Source organism: Pteropus vampyrus, unplaced genomic scaffold, assembly GCF_000151845.1.
Source record: "Pteropus vampyrus isolate Shadow unplaced genomic scaffold, Pvam_2.0 Scaffold227, whole genome shotgun sequence".
Taxonomy (NCBI): Eukaryota; Metazoa; Chordata; class Mammalia; order Chiroptera; family Pteropodidae; genus Pteropus; species Pteropus vampyrus.
The window spans coordinates 1,044,761-1,049,595 of record NW_011889008.1 but is presented as its reverse complement, the minus strand read 5'-3'; the positions used below and the strand labels follow the sequence as shown (position 1 = coordinate 1,049,595).

The 4,835-nt window shown below is 56.0% G+C and overlaps 1 pseudogene; it reads right to left on the bottom strand.

Moving 5' to 3' along the window:
- Window positions 1–1,623: 1,623 nt before the first annotated feature.
- On the bottom strand, window positions 1,624–1,742 carry LOC111728771 (annotated as a pseudogene).
- Between the last annotated feature and the right edge of the window lie 3,093 nt (window positions 1,743–4,835).

Genomic DNA, 4,835 nt, shown 5'->3' with positions numbered 1-4,835 from the left:
CTGTCGGAACCCAAGCAACATAGGAAAGTCCGAAGGGAAGCAGAAATAACCGTTGGCGGGTTATGACTGGAGAATATGGCGTTGCAGACATCGCGTTAGTTACATACAAATAGAGAAAAGTGATTGCAGGCAGGTGACGTCCTGCCTTCAAGTTATCGAAAAAGAAAATTTGTCCCTGAATCTAACATAAGAGGAAAAAAAACGAATTTCGATTGTATTTTAGATCGACGTTTCTCTAGCACAGAGATATAATGTTCTGAAATGCGCCACCAGAGCCGCCTGGGGCGGGGCGGGGGAGGGGGCACCTCTGCTGGTGAACGGGCCTCATGCTGGGTTCAGGGTTCTGCTGTCACTGTTCGAGAATGGTTAATAATTTTCAACAAAGAGCTCCACCTTTTCCTTTTACTCTGGGCTCTGCATAGTTTGTAACCGAGCTTGCCTATGATTGTGAAAGAGTCATGAAAACCTCTTAAAACCTGTTTTTTAACCCGCTCGTTCAACTTCAGAATGTATTTATTTAACTCCTGTGCTGAAGAAAGTTAGGCAACTTTCCTCCCATCCCCACCTCTGAATTTCACTGATTTTGTTATTATTGTTGCAGTGTTGCTGTTTGTGACACATTCTGTTCCTTAACCTCAGTGTCTACTTTCTGTGTAGCATGGCTCTCTAATGCTGGGGACAGAGCAGAAAGAAGCCAGTGCCCTGTCCTGGGGGGACCCACCAGGGGAAGACAGATTACAAACAGATCAGCAGCATATGAATACATGTGTCAGCAGTGAGAGGGCCATGCAGACGGGAGATGGAAGCTGGGGAGGGGATGGAGGGTGATAGAGGCTATTTTAAATAAAAAGGTTGGAAAGAACTCTCTGAGGAGATGAGATTTGAGCAGGTCCCAGGTGAAGTGGTCCACGCAAGTGTCTGACGGGAGGAGAGTGGAAGAGGACGGGGAAGCATGTGCAGAGGTCCAGGAGCCCGAGAAGGGCTTGCGTGCTCCAAGAACAACACTGCGGGCAGGGGCGGGCTGGGGCGGGCAGGGGCGGGCTGGGTCAGGAAGAACTGGTCAGACGTGCCAAGGCCTTGCATTCTATCCTGAGTGTTAAGAAGCCTTTGGAGGCGAGAGTGGAGGGGGCAGGGTCTCCGTATGTCGTAGGATTCTTCTGGAGGCTGAAGGGAGCATGGACAGCAGGGAGGGGGCAGGAGGAGAAGCAGGAACACCCTTGACAAGGCCGATACAATAGTCCAGAGGTCAGACCGTGGTGGCAGCAAGGGCCGAGAGGCGGTAGCAAGGGCCGAGAGGCGGCTGCATCCAGGACAAGCATTGCGGGAAGATCGAATAGGGTTGCCTAACGGGCGGGCGGACTGGTTTTTATTTTGCTGACGCGTCTCCCTGCTCTTCCTCAGTCCTGTTCTTGTACAGAATGGCCTCTGATCTTTTCGCTTGTCTTGTAACCAAACACAGTGCTTCTACAGAAGGGCCAGGCTACGTCTTCTCCCTGAGTCTCCCAGTGCCGTCATGTTCGAGCATTGCATGACGACAGACATGCCACTCTATCACATACATCACTTACTTTTCATCTCCATTATGTTACTGTGAAGGCAATACACTGATTTTTTTTTCTTTTACGCCTACAGCACCTGGTCTTCCTAGGTGGTCTCCCATCCAAGTACTAACCAGGCCTGACTCTGCTTAGCTTCCACGATCAGATGGGATCGGGCACGTTCAGGGTGGCGTGGCCGTAGACAATACACTGATTTTTTTAAGTTATATTAGTTGCATGAGTTTCCTGGGGCTGCCATAGCAAAATGCCACAGACTGGGTGGCTTAGCTTTACTGTCTCACAGTCTGCTGGCTGGAAGTCCGACATCAAGGTGACGGCCGATTCGGTTTCTTTCGAGGCCTCGCTCCTCAGCTTGCAGGCGGCTGCCTGCTTCCTGTGTCTTGTGTCTTCACCGAAGCCCCTGGTGTCTCTCTCTGGGTCCCAGTTTCCTCCTCTTGTAAGGATGTTGGAGTAGGGCCCACCCTCATGGCCTCATTCGAGGTTCGTGACCTCTTAAAAGGCCCGTCTCCAAGTCACATTCTGAGGTACTTGGGCTGGGACTTGAGCACGTGAATTGGGGGGAACACAGTTCAGCCCACGATAGTGACAGTGACTATTGTTTCATCCCAGTGTAAGGACAGGACAGAGGTGGAGTGGGAGAGATGACCGCCGGCACCCCCAGAGCCTGGCTTTGGAGCCGGGTGAAATCACCGATGAGGCTTGGGTGTCACCCTGGGGGAAGACGTGGCAATTTGAATGCACAAGGTCTAATCTCCAGCGGGCGCCCTCGCCCTGGCCCCTGCCCACAGCACAGCAGTCCGAGAGGTCCGTCCTTCTAAAGCATGAGTCAGTCACGATGCTCCTTCACCCAGCACCCATCACTGCCCCATCTCACTCAGAGCGAAATCCTAAAACAACCACCCTTCAAACTTCACAGGGGCCTGCACACTCTTCCCACGCATGACAGCATCCACCCACACTCAGGACTGAGGCCGAGCCTGCGGGCAGCCAGAGGTACCGGGCTGCATTCCCTCTGGGGACTGCCCTCACCACCGGTCACCGCCCCTCCCCTAGGCAGCCATGTTCCATAATGGTCGGTGGCTAGTAAGGCCCAGCTCCTTGTCCCAATCTGGGACAACTCTGCAGGACATCGCAGCCCTGGAGCTCCTCACGGGATCACTGAGACACTCGTCGTGACCACCTGACAGTTACCTTCGCCCTCCACCCAGTGCTGCTTCCTCTGCAGACCTGGGCCCCTGAGAGCACCCTGGGGCGTCTCAGAGTCCTGGCTCCAGCTGAGCGAGGTCGCTGGCGGCCACTCCGTCACCCCTCGGCCCTTCTTCTCAGCGGTCCTCTTTTTTTTTTAATTGCGATTGAAATTTACTTCTCATACAATTAACTGTTGAAAAGGTGAGTGGCATTTAGTGCATTCCCGATATTGTGCAACCGCCTCGAGGCTCCAAAAGGAAACCCACACCCATTCAGCAGTTGCCCCCCAGCCCCCTCCCCATCATTCCCAGCTTCTTCCCCCAGCCCCCCGGGAACCGTCAGCCTGCATTCTGTCACCATGACTGCACCTGTTCTGAGTGTTGTACATAAACGGGACCATGCACTGCGTGGACCTTGGGGTCGCTTCCCCCACCAAGCATGGTGTGTTCAGGTCCGTCCACGTGGCGGCAGGCAATGGAGCCTCCCTTCCTATGGTCGAGTAGTGCTCCCGGCACAGACGGGTCCCGCGGTGTCACCCTTCTTCACAGAGGGACATCGGGTCGTTTTGCCTTTCGGTGAGTGTGAATAGAGCTGCTGTGAGCATGCATGTCCGTGCATTGGCTTGAGTCCCCGTGTTCCATTCTTTTGGGGTTGCCGCTGGGAGCCAGATGGCTTCTGACAATGAGGCCCTCCCTGGCCACCACGCTCCTACCATTGGTCCTCCTTTGCTGGCTTCGTGAGTGACCCTCCGAGCCTGTGAAATAGCGCGCGTGCACCGACTTGCTTACGGTATGACTCTGCACGCTAGGACGCGGGCTCCTGACCACGGCATCGGCAGGTGTCTGCTGTGCCGTGTGGCCCGGGCTCAGAGCAGTCCCTAACGTGTAATAAACCTTATCTCAGTCATCTGTTGTCACAATAATGCTGTGGAATAAAGCCTCCCAACATTTAATGGCTTTAAACAACAACCACTTACTCAGCTCCCAGTCCTGCAGGTGGCAGGTGGGGAACTTAGGCGGGGCTCAGCTGGGTGGAAGGCCAGCAAGGGGTCACGGAGCCAAAACACAGGTGACCACTAAACTAAAGGAGGCAAACTGATCGCATTAGAATAGGATGAGAAGTGATCCGGAAGTGATCCCCCCGGGGGGGCCACTCACCCCCCGCCCCCCCCTGCTCCCCCTCCGCAGGAGGTGGTCTGGGACTGGACACAGGGAGATTGCAGGCCCAGAGGTCAGGGCCACCGGAGTGCCGGAGTGCCGGGCCTTTCGGGGCCAGCACGCAACCCACGTGGCTGGACTGCAAAATGGTGGGGGCAGCGAGGAAGTGAGGCGGGGGACCGAGCGCCAGGCAGGGGGAGCCAAGGAGCACAGACCGGAGCGGGAGACAGACACGGCCCGGGAGGTCCCCTTCCTCTGCCGTGGAAACACGTGCACAACGCGGGCCTCGCAGTCTCTGCCGTCCGCAACCTCCAGAGTCCAGAGGGCCCCGGAAGCCAACCACAGCTTTGACAGACACCTCACAACCTCACAGGCGTCACAGGCAGGACCACGGAGGCGCAGCCAGCGAGTGCCCCAGGCCTGGCAGAGTCGGGGGTGGGCGGGGGTCTGCTCTCCAGGCCAAGGAGAGGGGACGGGACACCACAGAGTCAGAGCCTCAAGAACACCTGTCTGCATGGAGGCTGTATGGCCCGGGTCCTTCAGGCACTGGGCACAGTGGTGACCATGACAAAGTCCTACCCGGAGAAGCTCAGAGGGCACCTCGTACCAGGAAGGATGTGATCTGGCCACTGGATAATGTCTCTTTCTTTTTTTTTAACGCCTACAACACCTGCTCTTCCTAGGAGGTCTCCCATCCAAGTACTAACCAGGCCCGACCCTGCTTAGCTTCCGGGATCAGACAGGATTGGTCATGTCCAGAGGTGGGGGTGGCCGTAGACTGGCATCTCATTCTTATAGGGAGTAAATGGGGGGAGTAAACGGGCATTTAGCTGCAGGCAGGTCACTGGGGACCACAGGGGCCCATGTCCCCGGGAGAGGTGATGGAGCAGCCACGGAACCTGCTGGAACGAGGCCCACGCTGGAGTTCTGG